Below are 18,996 nucleotides of genomic sequence, written 5' to 3' on the forward strand. Positions count from 1 at the left end.
TTACTGGTGTTTAGTGCTGTATATTGGAACATTTTTTTATATTATTTATAGTAACATTATTTAGCATTCCACCTTAAATGGTGCAGAAGTTCCTAGACTGTACTAGACTGTAACTGCTGCACCATTGAAGGTGCAATGGAAAACGACTACCTTCGTCTATGTGGTGTTGTTGTGGGTGTGTCTGCTATGTCTGCTATGTCCGCAACGTCCACTATACGTTCGTTGTGTCCACTTATGGCTATCTAAATGGATCGTTACACTGAACTCCAGACTGTCACTCAAAGCAGCGCTACATAAGAGCAAAGCTGTGGAAAGAGTGGACTAGGAGTGGTGTTTTCATTACAGCCAAGTCAACAGCTTCCCTCGCCAACTGTCCATCAATTTGGCCTTGTGTCACTGTCCAGAGAAAAAAAAAAAAAGCTGTGTTGTGGCCTGGTTCTCTGGTTCTAAGCAAGCCAGGCTGTGCAAACGCCACGCCAGGGAAGTTGGATCACCAGAACCGTTCGGCACTGCAGTGGATAGAAGGACTAGGATGATAACAGGCTACACGTAGAATCTCTCTTCTTAAAACCCACTTAAACAATTGAAGATCATGAAAATGTTGACCTTCACACTATAAAATGTACAGTACTTAGCTTAAAAGTTGCTGTAGTAAATTTCACAGTATGAAAACTGTATCTTTAGTCACAGTACTTGTAAAATACTGTCGTTACAGTAATAATCCTAGCAGTAATTAAAGCCCTGTGTTGCCATCAGATTTTATCACAGCAAACATTAGCCTACTTTAAAAGGCATTACTGCATTCATTGTAACACCTTAAACCTTAAAGAACAGTAAAATAACTATATACTGTAAACAAAGACACTGTTTTTGGCACATGAAAATATTTAATATATCATTTTTTAACATTTCAAAACATTAAATGTTGTGACGATCTTCATCAAATGGAGCTAGCATGTGTAGCTAGGTAGCTACATACTTAACGTAGCTACAAACATTAAGAAATGTTTCTCTTACACCAAACTGATGATGTCAGCAACTAAATGTCGCCAGACTGCAAAATTGATCATAATTTAATGTACAAATAGTTTATTTGGGTAATGCTATGACACTAGCGTCCTGGCTAAGGAAGTGTTGTCTCTCTGTACCGTGTAGCTAGCTAGCATTATGTAGCATGCAGTATCAAATAATGGTGGCAGGGCGAGTCGAGTTCAAGTTCCTTATTACTCCTTTTTTCCATAAATTGGGTGAAATTAAGTGAAATCAGTGACACATTTCATGCTTAGTATCAGTTTACTACATACTTTCAGACCAGCTGAAAGATACAAGCTGTAAAAGGCTCGGCTAGTTGACGTAGCTAGTGCTAACAGACCACTAGCATATGTCTGTTTATCTAAAAGGCTGGATGCTTTTCTCTGTACAGCTTTCTGCGTTTATGAACAGTTCTGGAGGATATAAAGACGTCCTTCTGTTTGCGTGACAATAAAAACTAGTGTTCCAGTTGGAAATAATGGAAAATGAACATTAGCAAAGATGGATTATTGTTAACTGCTGAAAAATCTAATCCTTCTAAAATGACTGTATTGTGATTTACAGGATAAAATATGTTTACTGTAGGAATCACCCGTCACTGTATTTCATTGAGTTGGACTAAACCAGTTAACCCATTGACAAGGCTATGGACTGCAGATGGGCCTATATTTCTATGGATTTACTATATTTTTAGATGATGTCTGTATATATAAGACATAAGCTCATTCAGCTTAAAAGTAAAATTAAAAAAGGCTAAAACAAATTGTCACTTTACATGTAATTGATATAAAATATATGACATTTTTCAACTTTTCCATAAGATTCTAATATCATTTAATGCACTGGTATATAAAGAAATCTTTCTGTAATATCCTCCAGAACAAGAAACAATTTCAGAAATTCTAATATTCCAGAACCCAGGATATTTATTTCTAAATGTTTATATAAGCTAAGAAGTGACATAATTTGTGGGAATGCTATGGTTATTACACAGGGAGTGGCCATATACTGTATTTGGGTCCTCTAGTTTGTTTCTACAGGGAAATTTTTATTACATTTCAATGGTACATTTAGTGATGTAGTGGTGTGCTGGTGTGGCCGCAGCTATCTCTTCATTAAACAAAGTAAAAAAAGAAAGTAAAGTGGACTTGAATTAACATTGTGTTTCTAACCCCTTAAACCCTGTGCGTAAGCTCACACTTCAGTTCTTCACTCTAAAGACTACATTACTGTCACCATTAGCATAAGCTTCATAAGCCCTAAAACAGAACCCTGTGGGACACCATGAAATTAGCTAAACTAAACAGTTGCCAAATAAATCCTAATGATTTTTTGCATTAGGACTAATAACTTAATAATAAACCTGGGGTCCAGTGTCCAGTGTACTGGACTCAGTACTAGGCTCATATAGCAGCAAGTGCTCAAGTGGTAGTATGTAAAATGAGAAAGTGTTATTACACACTTCTATTACCGAAGAATAGCCCCACCAGTTTGTACAGTAGCAAGTCCCTGTAGTTACTTACTTACTATATTAATTTAATCCATTATCACCATATCCAATTAATTAATTTCATATCCAGTATCACCATTTACTGCCTTAGTGCAGCATGGCATGGAAGCAGTCAGCTTGTGGCACTGCTGAGATGTTAATGAAGCCCAGGTTGGTCTGATAGTGGCCTTCAGCTTGGTAACACATTTCCACAGCACTGTATTTTGTTGAGTTGGACTTAACCAGTTTAACCCCGTTAAAAGCTTATGGATTACTGATGGGCCATGAGTGTTATTACACACTTCTATTACCAAAGAATAGCCCCACCAGTTTGTACAGTAGCAAGTCCCTGTAGTTACTTACTTACTATATTAATTTCATGTAAAGTGGGATTTTTCAACCCTTTCTTCAGTATTATGTTTGATCATAATAGCTTATAGCTTATGAAATTCAAAAATCCAGTATCTTCATTATTAAAATATTTCAGAAAAGGACACACAATACAGAAATGTCCAATGTCTTTATACACTCAACACTTGGTTGGGGCTCCTTTATTACCATTTACTGCCTTAGTGCAGCATGGCATGGAGGCAGTCAGCTTGTGGCACTGCTGAGATGTTAGTGAAGCCCAGGTTGGTTTGATAGTGGCCTTCAGCTTGGTAACACATTTCCACAGTACTGTATTTTGTTAAGTTGGACTTAACCAGTTAAAACCCCCTTAAAAGCTTATGGATTACTGATGGGCCATGAGTTATTACACACCTCTATTACCAAAGAAGAATAGCCCCACCAGTTTGTACTGAGTAACATGCCTTGGACTGTGTAATAAGCCTTGGACTGTTAAGGGGTTAAACTGCTTGTTACTACTAAGTCTGCATGAAGCCTCAACCCTGTAATTCACTGGTTCATCTGCTTCATCAGCTGTTTATGATGCACTTCATCACCGCTCGAATGACTCTGTGTGATGATTAAGGCTGCAAAGACTCCATCAATGAGAACCGCATCAGCTGAATGGTTCACTGATTGAAATCCAGACAAGGGTTTTGACCATTCAGAGTGCTGTTCATCGCAAACAAGACTGCGGCCCAAAATCCACATGTCCAGAACGCACTATTTCACATCTGTTCCTCAGGCTGGTGGCTGATGAAACGTAATTGATGTTCTAATCGAGGCTGACTGAGTCTGAGTCGGTGGGCTCCAAACTGAAGACGGCCTTGAAAAGAACGCGAGCGGCTGGCCTCGGGCTAATGGGGGTTGAGTGCGGTGCTGGAGAGAGAACAGTAGACCATGCTGCCCCAGAGTGCAGCCTTCACAAACACATTCTGCTCTTCGTCTCTTATGGAGGCAGTGGAAACTGAGCTGCTGTTTCTGCTGTTATGAGATGATACATGTCTGAGTAAATGTCTGTAAATATGGAAAGAAAAATGCATCTTGGAGAAAGCATACGGTGACGGTCTGTTTTCCTTTACTCCAAATATAATCAAAAAGTCAGGAGATTTTACAATGAACCTACAAGGCTTCTGTGGTTAACAAGTAATGGATGCCTTTGTCTTGTTATATTATTATTATTATTTCATGTAAAGTGGCATATTTCAAACCTTTTTTGCATTACGTTTAAACAGTATGGCTTATAGCTAATGAAAAATCCAATAACTTTATTATTAACATTTTTCACAAAATCAAACAGAAAAGGATGCATAATACAGAAATGTCACTTGGTTGGGGCTCCTTTACCACCAATTACAGTGTCAGTGCAGCATGGCATGGAGACAATTAGCTTATGGCACGGCTGAGATGTTTGTAAAGCCCAGGTTGGGTTTGATAGCGGCCTTCAGCTCCTTTGTTTTGCTGAGTCGGATGTTTCTCACTTTCCCCATGACAATATCTCATAGATTTTCTTTGGGGTTCAGGCCTGGAGAGTAGGCTGGCTGGTCAAGTACTATGGCCAGCAAACCATTTGGTAGGAGTTTTGGCACTGTGGGTAGGTATTAAGTCTAATGCTTGTCAGCAGATCTGCTACGTTGACTGCTACATGGACCAACACCAGCAGATGCCATGGCACCTTTAAACCATCACTGACTATAAAAACGTCACACTAGACTTCAGACACCCTGGATTCTGTGCCTCTCCACTCATCCTCCAGACTCTAGGACCTTGAGTTTCAAATGAAATGCAAAACTTACTTTTTTATCTGAAAAGAGGACTTTGGAGTACTGAGCAACAGTCCACTCAGAAGTTCAGGAGTGGCTTGATATTAGGAAAGCAGCAGTTGTACACACTTGCCTAGAGATGTTTGTGGTGGTGCCTCTTGAAACATTGACTTCATTGACTCCAGAGTTCTTGAATTGACTTTTCTTGACAATCCTCTCAAGGCTGAGGTCATTTCTGTTGCTCATGCACCTCTTCCCACCACATTTTCCCGTTCCAGACAACTTTCCAATAATATGCTTTGATACAGCACTCTGAGAACAGACTGCCTTTTCAGCTGTGACCTCCTGTGGCTTACCCTCCTTGTGGAGGGTGTCACTGATCACCTTCTGGATAACTGTCAGTTTAGCATGATGGTCTTCCTCATGATGCTGGTTGCCTCTGCTGAACTAGACCGAGGGATACACTGTATTTATACAGTTTCATCAGTAATTTACCGAAATTTGAATTTAATATTATACTATATTTCTATAGATTTGCTATATTTTTTGATGATGTCTGTATATGTGAGATGTAAGCTTATACAGCTTAAAAGTAAAATTAAAAAAGGCTAAAAATATGTCACTTTACATGTAATTGACATAAAATATATGACATTTTACTTTTTTGTATGAAATTATAAACTTTTCACAATATTCTAATTCTATTTAATGCACTGGTATATAAAGAAATCTTTTTGTAATATCCTCCAGAACAAGATCTGGCATTAATATGTACAATTTCATAAATTATAATATTCCAGAACCCAGGATATTTATTTCTAAATGTTCATATAAGCTAAGAAGTGATATAATTTGTGTGAATGCTATGGTTATTACACAGAGAGTGGCCATATACTGTATTTGGGTCCTCTAGTTTGTTTCTACAGGGAAATTTAAATTACATTTCAGTGGTACATTTAGTGATGTAGTGGTGTGCTGGTGTGGCCGCAGCTATCTCTTCATTAAATAAAGTAAAAAAAGGAAAGTAAAGTGGACTTGAATTAACATTGTGTTTCTAAACCTTAAACCCTGTGTGTAAGCTCACACTTCAGTTCTTCACTCTAATGACTACATTACTGTCACCATTAGCATAAGCTTCATAAGCCCTAAAACAGAACCCTGTGGGACACCATGAAATTAGCTAAACTAAACAGTTGCCAAATAAATCCTAATGATTTTTGCATTAGGACTTATAACTTAATAATAAACCTGGGGTCCAGCATGTTAACACTGCAAGATAGATGAATTCATACATGTAGATGGTTCAAATGCCATGCCTTTTTTAAATCTTCTATATAAAAAATGAATAATTGATAATAAATAATAAGATTCATCAGGTTCTGTAACTCATGAGGGAGAACCGGTGTCCAGCCTACTCGACTCGTACTAGGCTCATATAGCAGCAAGTGCTCTAGTGGTAGTATGTAAAATGAGGTGCATGGCTCCATACAGATAATCTGAGGGCAGATGTTTGGCCAGCATTCTGATGTGCATCAGCTGGCCAGATGTGTGTGTGTGTGCTGTGTTTTCCCAATCAGCCATTTTTTTTTCACCAAAGCAGCTGAAACTGGCTGCAGGTCTTAAATTTCCATTCCATCCAAGTTCCACCCATTGCTGGCACAGATGTGCAAATGAGCACACACACATACAGCTTGTTTAGTCCATGTAGAAAAGTATTGCCAATAAAATAGGACTCAGATAAACATGAACCTCCAGGATGAGGTGGGTGATGATCATCCAACACCCTGACCTCCCACCCAATGCTCTTGTTGCTTAATGCAATCAAATCCTCACAGCAATGCTCCTCCAAAATCTACTAGGAAGCCTTGGACAGTAGAGAAAGTTACTCCAACAAAAGCAGGAACAAACTTATTTGTAAATTCTCTTGATTTTAGAAGAAACAATGAAGGAGCAGGCGTCCCAATACTTTTGTCCACATAGTGTATGTTAATGATATCATATAACTTCATACTACTCACATGCGCATGAACAGGAATATACGCTTCACTATTAAGTGTTCTGAAGGTGTACGCTCAGTTACTCCAAAAGTACTGGAGTGCATACAACAATAAAGGCAGCATTGAGCTTTTTTTATCAAGCGGTTGAAACACAGTAGCTCACAGAAAGCTCCAGTTTTACATGCTGATCCATGTTACTGTGACCTATTAATTAGGGAAATTAATTAACTGAATTTGTATTTCAACTTGCTGATGACAAAAATTAGATTGTTAATTAATAATTCATGTTTTCACTTTTCAACATTTCAACACTAACACCACCTCCTTGTCCATTCTATCAGCTCCACTTCCCATATAGCAGCACTTTGTAGTTCTATAATTACAGACTGAAGTGCATCTGTTTCTCTTTTCTCATTAGCAGTGGTCAGAACCCCACACGACTGACCACCACAGATCAGGTAGTAGTATTTGGGCGGTGGGTCATTCATGCTTCACCACTGCAGTGACACTGACTGACATGGTGGTGGCGTGTTAGTGTGTGTTGCACTAACACCAGTGGATCAGACCAGCAGAGCTCTGCTGGACTTGTCCATTCACTGTCCACTCTATTAGACACTCCTACCTAGTTGGTCCGAGACAGAAGCTCTGTATATGTTGCTGGGCAGTTTGTTTGTGTTGGTCATCCTTTAGTCCTTCACCAGTGCTCACAGGATGCTGCTGCCCACAGGATGCTGGCTGTTGGCTGGATATCTCTGGTTGGTGGACTGTCCACAGTCCAGCAGTCAGTGAGGCTGAGGAGTTTATCAACTCCAGCAGCACTGCTGTGTCTGATACACTCATACCAGCACAACAAATGACCCACCACCCAAATACTACCTGCTCTGTGGTGGTCAGCCCTGTGGAGTCCTGGCCATTGAAGAACAGGGTGAAAGAAGGATATCAAAGTAAGCAGAGAAACAGATGGATACAGTCTGGAAATAAAGAACTACACAGTGTTAATCAAAAGTAGACAAAAGTTTGCAGACAGCTAAATTAGCTAAAGCGAAAGTCTATTGACTTTAAACAGCCCTTATTTTAAGTGAGGTGCAGTTTGCTCTCAAACTCAGTCAACTACGGCAAGCCATGCAAGTAGCTTTTGAAGAGTGAATGCAAATTTGACGTGGAAAGCAGAAAAGCTGACCTTTAGCTAAGGGTTAATGTGGCATAATGCGACTAATTCGCTCATTAAATGAACTGACACATTTAGAGGAACCGGCCAAAAAACGGAATCGCCAGTGACCTTGTGATCAATGCGTTCTCCCTATGAGACAGACGGCACCTTTTCCGAGATACAGATAAATAAATAAATAATTAATTAAATAATTAATTAACAATCAACCAACGACTAGCGTTGGGCGAGGCAGACAGGGCGATGCAGGCCGTCCCCGCTCAGCCAGGTGTTATCTGATTCTGCATTCGAAAGGCAAAAGGTGGCTTGTCTAATTCATGCAGGTTTCTTGAGGTCTTCAAAACACATTTGCAATACTGATTAGAATCCAGTGCGCTTAATTAGGATGCTAATTGGAACAGAGTAGCGCTCTCATCAGACAGAGGCTTAGAGGCCTCTCCCTCACTCTCTCTCTCTCATTTTCTTTCTCTCTCTCCACAATGACAATCCTCAAATGTTCATTCCCGTTCTTCTTTCTCCCTGCTCTGCATGTTCCTCGAATTAGCAAATCTTGTTGTCTGACTGTGGCCTCATGACTGTAGATCAGGTCCAAACCACGATCCCTCAGAGACCAGGTGTCAATTTCGTAAAAACCCTGTAGTCCAAGAGACCATTTTTGTTGGAAGTATAGAGAGCTTGTTTTAATTACAGTGTAGAAGCTCCTATTTTTGGTTTCCGAAAACCCTTTTAGTGGAGGGGTCTCTTTATAAATGAGACATGAACATGAGAAAGAACCATTCTGAACTTTCAGAACCACTTTTGGGTCCCTATAGGTGTATTTACACCTGCACTTTTCAATCCGGTTAGGTCGGTGGACTAGTTTTGCCCCTTGTGTGATTCGTTTGGGCAGATGTGAATGCAGCAATTGCACTCAGATGCAGAACCAGACAACCACACCTTGACCCTGGTGTGGAGGTGGTACCGATCCGGTCCCAAACATACTCTGAAGCGGTTTGTTGGTGGTAAGAAAGTGATCTGACATCGATTCTGAAATTGTCAGCTGTACTCTGCTCCCATAGCCAGGTGTAAACTGGAATTCTGGCCAGATAATTAATACAGCTCTGAGCAAATGCCGTCTCGGCCGTTTCTCTGGGTTAAACTGCAATCTGCTCCCTGCAATCTGCCAAACCACAGGACCTTCTTCCTGTATTTACTGTCTTGCTGCCACCCCAGACAGGCCTGACCAATCAGCAGAAAGAACGTTCATTCTTATGTGGTTTGTTGTGACACATTTTGGTGCTCTTGGATTTTTCCTTGTGTGAACACAAACCAAACCAAGGGGAAAACCTCCATGTTTACAAATCCCTTAACTGATTCGGACCAGAGCAAACCAACTATAGGTGTGAAAATGCCCGAAACCCTCTTTAGAAAAAAACATTCCTTGTAAATGAGACATGCAGAACCATGAAGAACCATTCTAAACTTCATTCTCAAGAAGCTCCTCATTTCATACAATTCTCTAAAATCAGGCTTTGAGGTTCTTAACTTGGACACATGGTTTAAGGACAAATTCCTCACTGCTTTAGTGCCTATACATTATACACAAAGGGTTCTAATAGTGATGCCACAGAAGAACCACTTTTGTTTCTCTAACAAACCATATTTAGGAACAGTTTTGTGTGGGTGTGAAGAACCTTTAAAGGGTGCAGTGCAGGAGAACCATTCTTGGGTCCCTAAAACCCTGTTAGTGAATGGTTCTTCAGAAAAATCAGACACACAGACATTAAGAACCATTCACAACCTCCACATACAGTCTCACAAAATATCTGCCAAAAGAATTATCTGCATGATGCCGCAGAAAAAAACCCACCTTTGACCCCCTAAAGATTTTTAAAATATACCCTTCCTGGGAAAACCATTTTTGTAAATGAGAGTATTTACACATAATGAAAAAGTTCTAGGACCAACTCTTATATTTATCTATAACCTTATGTAAATTGCTTTCCCTAGAACCAATTGAAATGTAGAGAGTCAAAAGTGGTTCTCCTATGAGGTATTTAAGAGGTTATATAAGAGGGTGTGTGGAGGTTCTTTGAGGTTTAGAATGGTTCCTAACATGGGTATGTCTTAGTTACACAGAATGGTCATGTAAAGCACCAGAGCCACTAAAAGGGTTTTAAGGATGCAAAGGTGCTCTCTTGCACTGCACCTTTTTAAAGGTTCTTCACACTCCCAACTCTCTTTATAGACAAGTTTTCTCAAAGATTTGTGTATAATGGCACTATAGCAGTTAAGGCTTTGTCCAAGAATCTTGCACACAAGCTAGGAACCACTAAGGAACCATTATCATAAAGGAGCAAATAAAAATAACTTCTCCAGCATCCATCCATGCTGAAAAACCCAATTATTTGAGCACTCTCAAAACATGTAAACAACCATCCATAATCAAGTTTATGATACCAGACCATTTGTATCAAGCTCGAGAGCAGCAGCTCTTTTTCGCAGTTATTTTTAGAGAAGTGCAGAGGTTTTGTAAGCTCTAGTCTCGCCCTGTTCATGCCTCACATTCCCCAGCACGCCCCAGACTGATCGTTCATTATAGGATTTGCAGTACACCAGGAAAAGCGACTCCAAGGGAGCCACTTATTTTTTTGTAATGTTTGGCACCTAGACATGGCCACTGCTTAAAAGCCCTGCTTACATAGGCACAGCTAAGCTAGAACACCTTCAGACCCTTCTGTGAGTGTCGATTGAGGCACAAAAAAATCAGTGTGGCAACACTGGATAGGCACGACACACTGCTCAGTATTACCTGGCGAGACTTTATGCCCCATTGACAAGATAAAGACTCATAAACAACATTAAATTCAAGCTCAGCAATTCTGTGATAGCACCTGAGAATTGCAAGAATTGTATATATATATATATATATATATATATATATATATATATATATATATATGTGTGTGTGTGTATATATACATATATATATATATATATATATATATATATATGTGTGTGTGTGTGTGTGTGTATCACTGTGTATATACACAGTGGTACAAGCAAGCAATAAAGAAAGCTGAGAATGTAGCAGGAAAGACAGCAAAAACCTCTCTGCCCTGAGCAGATGGTGAAGCCATCAGAGAGCTCAGAGAAACTGTGAGGAAAAGCCATTCTGTGTGCTGTCTCATGCCGCTGTCTGTTAAGGGGGAAAGTGAGACGGACGCCTAAAGGATTACATGATGGAGGGAGGCGATTCTGGGATAAAGGGAAGCACTGACAGAATCGATAGGCACTGCTTTTGCCTCAGTATGATTTGGCCACTGCAGTGTTTTCAAAGGCACAGTCAAGCAATTGACATCTACTTTTTCCAGCCCTACAAACAGCGATAGTGTGTCAGCACCATGGACAGTGACAGCAGAGAAGCGCCACAGACAGATACCCTGTGTTTCAGAACCATGGACAGCCAATATAACATACCCCCCTCCCTCCCAAAAAGAGCTGCTATCCTTGGTGCTGAAACAGAGTCCCTGTTTCAGCACCAAGGATAGCAGCTCTCCAAAAGTGCTGTAAATAGTGACTGTTTAGTAGCACCATGGCCAGCAGCTGTGAAAGAACCAAGGATTCATGGATAGTGACTCTGTGTCAGCACCATGGACAGGAGCCCAGAAGATGCTGGGTTGCCCTTAGGAGTCTCGGTTTCTGAGGGGAGTTTTCCTTGAAACAGCAGTCCTCCGTGAAACTGATCTTTGTGCCAATGTTTGTTATACAAAGTGCAACCTGAATGCTGGATTCTACTTATCTAAGCTTATGTCTTATGTCAGTCCCACTTTCTGTCAGCACCACGGACAGCAGCACTGTTCAAGCAGCCATGGACAGCGTCTGCCTTTCCCTGTTTCCTCTCTGTCTTCACAATCTCACGACTCTGTTCCAGCACCACGGACAGCAACTCTATTCTAGCACTGCAGACAGCGCCTAAGACACTTTTCCCCCCAGCGCTGCTTCAACACACGCCAAAGCCGAGAGCTGCTCCGCCAGCTTTTGGCAGATGCAAGACGACAGAAAGAGAGAGAGAGCGAGAGAGAGAGAGAGAGAGAGAGAGAGAGAGGGAGATAAGGATAAAAAAGAGCCTCTTACCTTGCGCTTTTATCCTTGAAAGGTGACAAGGCTTTGCAGTAAAAAGAACTACAGCCAGTTTTCCTCCACATTTTCCGCGCGAGACAGTGTGTGCGAGTGTGTGTGTGTGAGTGTGTGTGTGCGTGCATGTGCTGCTCGCAGTACCCCCCAGAACCATCCGCTGGCTCCCAATTCTGCCAGCCAGCCGCAGCTCAGGAGGGGTGTTCTGATTGGCTAGCTACACACACACACACACACACACACACACACACATATACATGCAGACACACACACATACGCTGAAACTCAGCCCCTCTCTCTCTCTCTTTCACTCTCTCAGGCTTTATTCCTCACTATACCTCCCTCTACCTATTTTATCTCTCTCTGTCTGTCTGACTGATTCTCTGTCACTTTCTCTCTCTCTCTCTCTTTCTCTCTCTCTCTCTCTCTCTCTCACTCTTTCTCTCTCTCTCTCTCTCTCTCTCTCACTCAGGCAGAGTTTTGGTTTAAGGCTATCATGTCGCTCCAAAAGCAGCCTAATTAATAACATGAGGGAGAAAAGGAGAGGAGGGAGAGGAGGGAGAGGGGAGTGAATGAGTGATGCACAGGTCGGATGAGTGTGAAGCCCCTCCAGTACAAAGGGCATGCATTTTCACCCTCTATCCGTCTCTCTCTCTCTCTCTCTCTCTCTGCCTTAGTATCTATATCCTCCTTTTATCTGCTCTCTCTCTCTTTCCTCCTCTTCTCTTCTCTGTAGCTCTTATTCTACCCCTCAATCTTCTCTCCCTCTCTCTCTCTCTCTCTCTCTCTTTTGTCTCTCTCCTTCTTTCTCACACTCTAAACCCCTCTCTCTGTCTCTCTCTCTGTCTCTCTGTCTCTCACACTCTCTCTCTACCTCTCTAATCCACCCTCTTTCTGTCCTCTCTCACTCACTGTCTCTTTACTCCCACTTTTCCTTCACACACTCTCTCTTTCTCTCTTTTCCCCATCCTTCTTTCTCTCTGCCCATCTCCCTCTTGCTCTCCTCTCACTCACTGTTTCTTTACCCTCTCTCTCTCCCTCTCTTTCTCTTTCTCTCTCTACCTCTCTTCCACCTCCTTCTTTCTCTCTACCCCATCTCCCTCGTTCTCTCCTTTCACTCACTGTCTCTTTACCTCCTCTCTCTCTCTGTCACACTCTTTGTACCACTATCTTTCTCTCTGTACCCCAACTCCCTCTTTCTCCTCTCACTCTGTCACCCGCTACCTCTCTCTTTCTTTCCTTTCTCTCTCTCTTACCCCCTTTCTACCTCTTCTCTCTCTCTCTCTCTCTCTCTCTCTCTCTCTCTCCCCTCACTCACTGTCTCTTTACCTCCTCTCTCTCTCTGTCACACTCTCTCTACCTCTCTCTTTCTCTCTGTACCCCAACTCCCTCGTTCTCTCCTTTTACTCACTGTCTCTTTACCTCCTCTCTCTCTCTCTCTCTCTCTGTCACACTCTCTCTACCTCTCTCTTTCTCTCTGTACCCCAACTCCCTCGTTCTCTCCTTTCACTCACTGTCTCTTTACCTCCTCTCTCTCTGTCACACTCTCTCCACCTCTCTCTTTCTCCTCTCTCACTCTGTCACTCTCTACCCCTCTCTTTCTTTTCTTTTCTCTCTCTCTTACCCCCTCTCTACCTCTTTTCTATCTCTCTCTCTCTCCCTCTTTCTTGTTCTTTTCCCTATTTGCTCTCTCTCCTTCCCTCTCCCCATGTCCTCTTCTCTCTCCCTCTCTTTCACCTCATTGCTCACTCTCTCACTCTCTCTCTCACTCTCTGTCTGTCTACACTAGTTAACGGGGGAGGGGTAGAAGCCCACCGGAGACAGCAGGGGGATGAGAATGTGCTAAAACCTTGTGGCCTTGTGGGGGGGGGGAAAGGGCTGCTTTTGCTTCACTAAAGCTCAGTGCCATCAAACCTTCCTCTCCCGCCTCGTCTGCCGGCTCTATCCATCACTCACCTCCGGCTCGCTCCGTACAGGCCTATGATTTATCTTTCCGGCTCTGTTTATTTATTTACTTGTTTTCCACCCCCCCCTCGGCTCTGCCCCGTGCGTCCTAGCAGGTGGGCTCGAGGTGAACTTATGTAAAATGAGGCTGTCTCACACGGAGAAAAGCAAACTCCATCACGCCATCATTCACACCCCACTGTGTGATTCACAGATTAATGGAATTCTCGGCCCGCTCTGAAACGCGCTCCGGGCCGCACTGCCTGCCTTATTGATCCACTGCAGAGTCAACAGCGCTTCAGGATTTAACATTCCATTTCCTGAGCCCAGCCGGATGTAAACCGGATACGGAATGAAGAGTGTTCTCTGTTTACCTTCACATTAACAATCACTCGCTTTATCCCCCCCTCAGGCTGCAGCTTCTGGGACTGTGACACAGTGAAAAAGTGCCCACTTGACCCCCTCCTTCCCCACAGTGCTGACACAGTACCGCGTGCGTGTGTGTTGGGATATGACAGCTTCAGACAGCTAATCGAAGGTGTGGGTTCAACTATTGGGAAAGTCTCTAATCCCTCTCTTCATCTCTTAGTGGTATGAACAAATAACACAAGTGGATTGGGTGTGTATGTGTGTATATGTGTTTAAGTGTGTGTGTGTGTGTGTGTGTGTGTGTGTGTGTGTGTTCAGTAGTTTTTTAGTACTTTTTAGTCTAGGCTGTCTGTTTTGTCTTCTGGAAAAATAGAAAAGTGAGCAAAAAAGAGGAGTGGGAAAATTCCAACAGTGGGAATTTCAAAAAGGTGAGAGATCTGTAAAAAACAGAATTATTGAAAAAGTAAACCAGTGGGGGAAATAGAACAGCGGAGAAATTTAATGATAGGAAAACAAATTGGAGAAAAAAAAATAGAAAAAAAGAAGGGTGGAATGAAAAGAGAGATGATAAAAACAGTATGTTGGAAAAATGAGAATGGAGAGAAATATAGAATGTTGGAAAAATTCAACAATGGGAAAAATAGAAAGATAAGATATATGGAAACATGGGGAACGATGGCAAAAACAGAAGTGGGGAAAATAAAACGTAAGAAAAAGTAGAATGGTGGAAAAAAACGTAACACTGGGAAAATTCAATGGTGGGAAAATAGAAAGATATGAGAAATAGGAAAATGGAAAGTTTTATTTTGGGAAAAAGAAAACATGGGTAAACAGCAAAACGCTGGAAAAAAGGTTGGATAAAGTTGAACATTGGGAAAAACAGAGTGTTTGAAAAAGTGGAAAAATGCAATGGTGGGAAAAATAGGAAGGTGGAAAAATAGAAAGGTGGGTAAATTCCAACCGTGGGAAAAACAGAAGAATGGAACAAATAGAGCTCTGAGAAAAATAGAATTATTGAAAATGTAAGTGGGAAAATTTGAATTTTGGAAAAAAGCATCAATGGGAAAAATAGAATAGTAGGAAGAGTGGAACAGTGAGGAAAATGTAAAGGTGGGAAAATAAGACAATGGGAAAAAACAGAACAGTGGGAAAAATAGAAAGGTAGAACAAAAAGAGAGTGCTGAGAAAAAAAGATTGTTGGGAAAAGTAGAATGGTGAGAAAAATGGAAACATGGGAAACGATGAAAACAGAATAGTGGGGGAAAAGTGGGGAGGGGTAAAATGGCAGGATAAATAGAACATTGGGAAAAATCTAAAGGTGGGAAAATCAAACATTGGATAAAGTTTCATCTTGGGAATAAGAGAATGTGAGAAAATTTGAATGGTGGGGAAAGCAGAACATGAGGAAAAGAATTATGTGAAAAAATGTAAAGGTGGGAAAAACAGAACATTGGATCAAGTTTAATTTTGGGAAGAGAATGTGGGAAAACAGCAGAACATTTGAAAATGCAACAGTGGGAAAAATAAAAGATAGAAGAAATAGGAAGGCAGGAAAAATGAAATGTTGGATAAAGTTGAACATTGGGAAAAACAGAATGTTCAAAATTCGAATGATGGGAAAAACAGAACATTGGGAAAAATCTAAAGGTGGGGAAAATATATCACTGGACAAAGTTTAATGTTGGGAGTAAGCGAACATGGGAAAATCTTAATGGTGGGAAAAAAACAGAACAAGGGGAAAATGCAATGGCGGAACACTAGAAAGGTCAGAGAATTAGGAAAGTGGGTAAAAAAACAATGTGAAAAATGTAAAGGTGGGAAAAACAGAACATTGGACGATGTTTAATTTTGGGAAGTGAATGTAGGAAAACAGCAGAACATTGGAAAAATGAAACAGTGGAAAAAAGCAGAACATTGGAAAATGCAACAGTGGAAAAATGAAAAGATAGAAGAAATAGGAAGGCGGGAAAAATGAATTGTTGGATAAAGTTGAACATTGGGAAAAACAGAATGTTCAAAATTAGAATGATGGGAAAAATAGAACATTGGATAAAGTTTAATGTTGGGAATAAGTGAATGTGGGAAAATTTTAATGGTGAGAAAAAAACAGAACAAGTGGAAAATGCAATGGTGGAACACTGGAAAGGTCAGAGAATTAGGAAAGTGGGGAAAAAGAACAATGTGAAAAATGTAAAGGTGGGAAAAAGTGGAAACATGCAACAGGGGGAAGAACAGAAATGGTGGGAAAACGTCTCTGACTTTTAACTAGTCTTATGCAAAACCTTTAGCACCCTATACAGTGTTGTACAGAGACACATCATCAGTGTTTAGGAGCTTCATTTTACAAACTAGAAAGAATATTTCTTTAAAGGTGGGAAAAATCTGCCATTGGATAAAGTTTAATGTTGGAAATAAGTGAACGTGGGAAAATTTTAATGGTGAGAAAAAAACAGAACAAGTGGAAAATGCAATGGTGGAACACTGGAAAGGTCAGAGAATTAGGAAAGTGGGGAAAAAGAACAATGTGAAAAATGTAAAGGTGGGAAAAAGTGGAAACATGCAACAGGGGGAAGAACAGAAATGGTGGGAAAACGTCTCTGACTTTTAACTAGTCTTATGCAAAACCTTTAGCACCCTATACAGTGTTGTACAGAGACACATCATCAGTGTTTAGGAGCTTCATTTTACAAACTAGAAAGAATATTTCTTTAAAGGTGGGAAAAATCTGCCATTGGATAAAGTTTAATGTTGGAAATAAGTGAACGTGGGAAAATTTTAATAGTGGGAAAAAAAACAGAACAAGGGGGAAATACAATGGCGGAACACTAGAAAGGTCGGAGAATTAGGAAAGTGGGTAAAAAAACAATGTGAAAAATGTAAAGGTGGGAAAAACAGAACATTGGATGATGTTTAATTTTGGGAAGTGAATGTAGGAAAACAGCAGAACACTGAAAAAATGCAATGGTGGGAAAAATAAAAAAAAAGAAGAAATAGGAAGATGGGAAAAATAAATAAATAAATGTTGGATAAAGATGAACATTGGGAAAAACAGAATCTTCAAAATTAGACTGATGGGGAAAACAGAACATTTGAAAAAGTGTAAACATGCAACAGTGGGGGGAACGTCTCTGACTTTTAACTACTCTGATGCAAAACCTTTAGCACCCTATACAGTGTTGTACAGAGACACATCATCAGTGTTTAGGAGCTTCATCTTACAAACTAGAAAGAATATTTCTTTATTATATTTTAATTACATTTTATATGCATGTCTCAACATGTGCTAAAACTGTACAGTATATTATCTTACCGGGCTGATCTGGACAAATGGAAACATGGACCTATTTCTGCATCTGTGCTGTGATTCCTAACAGTTGTGAGACATATTTTGAGCAATGGATGCTGGGTATTGTAGTGAGTCCTTCAGATATTACTTACCATGACATACACATACAAGCACCTTCAATGCCATCAGACCTGTGGCAACATGCATCCATGATGTGCAGCATGCATCCCGATCAGGTTCAGGTCTGTCCAATCAGCCGTAATCAGATAGATGCTGTGCCAAAGAGGGGCATAGGCAGCTTAAAAAAAAGAGGACGGGGGGCAGAACAGATTGCTTGGGAAATCGCAGGAAAGAAACAGATTATGCACTTGAATGGATCTCATTTCAAGCTGCTGGTTAGGGTGTCAGTTTGTGTGGGGGTATGCGAGGGTCTTGCCAACAGAGCAGATGAATGACCTGCGTAGGCCGTCAGTGAAGCTCAGTCACAGAGCTGGAGCGGCGCTCTCCCTTCCCTTTGCCAGTCAGACGCTTTTGGCTGCCTGTGGATGCCAAAGTGAGATTACGCGTGTTGGGAGAGATTACATCGCCGTTTTCGGGAAGGTATGAAACAAGCTCCGTCATCTGTAACTGCAAATATTTGGCAGTCATGGAGGTGATACTGGGTCCAGCACATTGTGGTGGACCCTGCAGATCACCAAACTCAAACTGGCATAGTCTTCAGCACTGCCTCCAGGCCTGACGCCAGCGTTAATATACAGTAATGATTTTCACTTAGAGGAGCCTGAGGAGTAAAGCTACAACTGCGTTGTGTATAGAGGCCATGACACGCTGGTTTGGTTGCAGAGTACATTCATATTTTAACCCTGTTAATCCTGCAGAATGACTAATGTAATGCTAGTATTTACTGTGGAACCCTGTAGAAACATCATGTTAGCTGCTGATGTTCTCTGAACAATGCCGTGGAATTACCAGGTTATGGCTCATGTTTCATTTAGTACACTAACATAACAATAGTCATGGTATCAGGGTAAATGTGTATACACTGTTATGCAGATCCAGGTAGAGTACATGAGAACAGACTATCACCATATTGGAATTGGAATTCCTAGAATTCCCATGTCCATGTATCCCTCTAAACAGATGCCGTAGACCAAGGGAGTGACCCTGAATGCAAGTATACACTGTTAAAACCTTCAATGAAGGTTCCTCAAAGCGGTTCCTCCACAGTTTCAAATGGAAGAACCATGAAAAGTTCCTAAAGGTATACTTTTTAACAGTGTACAGAACAGAACACTGCAGAGTCACCACAGCATCTTGTATGATAACCATGCTAATGGCTAAAATGCACTACATAACCCTGTACAGTAAATGTGCTAACTGCAACAGTACAGAACGCTGTACAATAAGCAATGCTACATGCTAATTAATGGACGAGAACGCTAAAG

General features: G+C 41.0%; 1 protein-coding gene across 4 annotated transcripts in view; it reads right to left on the bottom strand.

The window, feature by feature from the left end:
- The window catches only part of LOC140546167 (cadherin-18-like), a 180,434-nt gene that overhangs the window by 89,088 nt on the left and 72,350 nt on the right, over nt 1-18,996 (bottom strand). For 2 of the 4 annotated variants that reach the window (XM_072669360.1, XM_072669363.1), the window contains exon 1: nt 11,953-12,109. The exons of 1 other annotated variant lie outside the window; for it this stretch is intronic. The gene's annotated coding sequence lies outside the window, so the exon portion shown is untranslated. Of the gene's footprint in view, nt 1-11,952; nt 12,110-17,703; nt 17,740-18,996 lie in introns of those variants that run through there. One more of the 4 variants, XM_072669362.1, reaches the window with a different exon arrangement.

This window comes from Salminus brasiliensis, chromosome 23 (assembly GCF_030463535.1).
Source record: "Salminus brasiliensis chromosome 23, fSalBra1.hap2, whole genome shotgun sequence".
NCBI classification, from domain to species: domain Eukaryota; kingdom Metazoa; phylum Chordata; class Actinopteri; order Characiformes; family Bryconidae; genus Salminus; species Salminus brasiliensis.